The sequence below is a fragment of the Mugil cephalus genome, chromosome 6 (genome assembly GCF_022458985.1).
Source record: "Mugil cephalus isolate CIBA_MC_2020 chromosome 6, CIBA_Mcephalus_1.1, whole genome shotgun sequence".
In the NCBI taxonomy this organism is placed as follows: Eukaryota; Metazoa; Chordata; class Actinopteri; order Mugiliformes; family Mugilidae; genus Mugil; species Mugil cephalus.
The window spans coordinates 9,448,130-9,448,616 of record NC_061775.1 but is presented as its reverse complement, the minus strand read 5'-3'; positions in this window follow the sequence as shown (position 1 = coordinate 9,448,616).

The following is a 487-nucleotide window of genomic DNA, read 5'->3' as shown; positions in this document are numbered from 1 at the left end:
CCATCAGTTTCCCTCATCTTCTCGTGAGCATGTCTGGCCTGGAGCTGTGTCCTCATCTGTGGTCCTGGCCTCATCAGTGTGTCCAGTCTTCATGGCCTATAGTCATCACTTCCTACCTGAGTAGGTTTGCAACCTGCCTATGACACCTCTCATAATTAATCATTATACCAGCTAACTCACCTGCAACTGAACTACTATTGTCACTAACAATTTTATACCTTTGTATTCTGTGCTCTTTCTTATCATTACGATATTCATTCTGTGATCTCTCATGTAACATGAATTAACTATATCTTGTACTCTGTGCATGTATTAGTCAGATGTATGTATGTATAATGTTGTTCCTAATTCTGCACTCCTTTTCCTCCTTTCTCAAGGAGTTGGATCGCTCCATATGAATTAAAATGGAATTGCATTCAAAATTTCTACTTTAATTTAAAAAAACAAAACAAGAAAAAACCCCAAAACAACCACGGTTAGCCAAAAG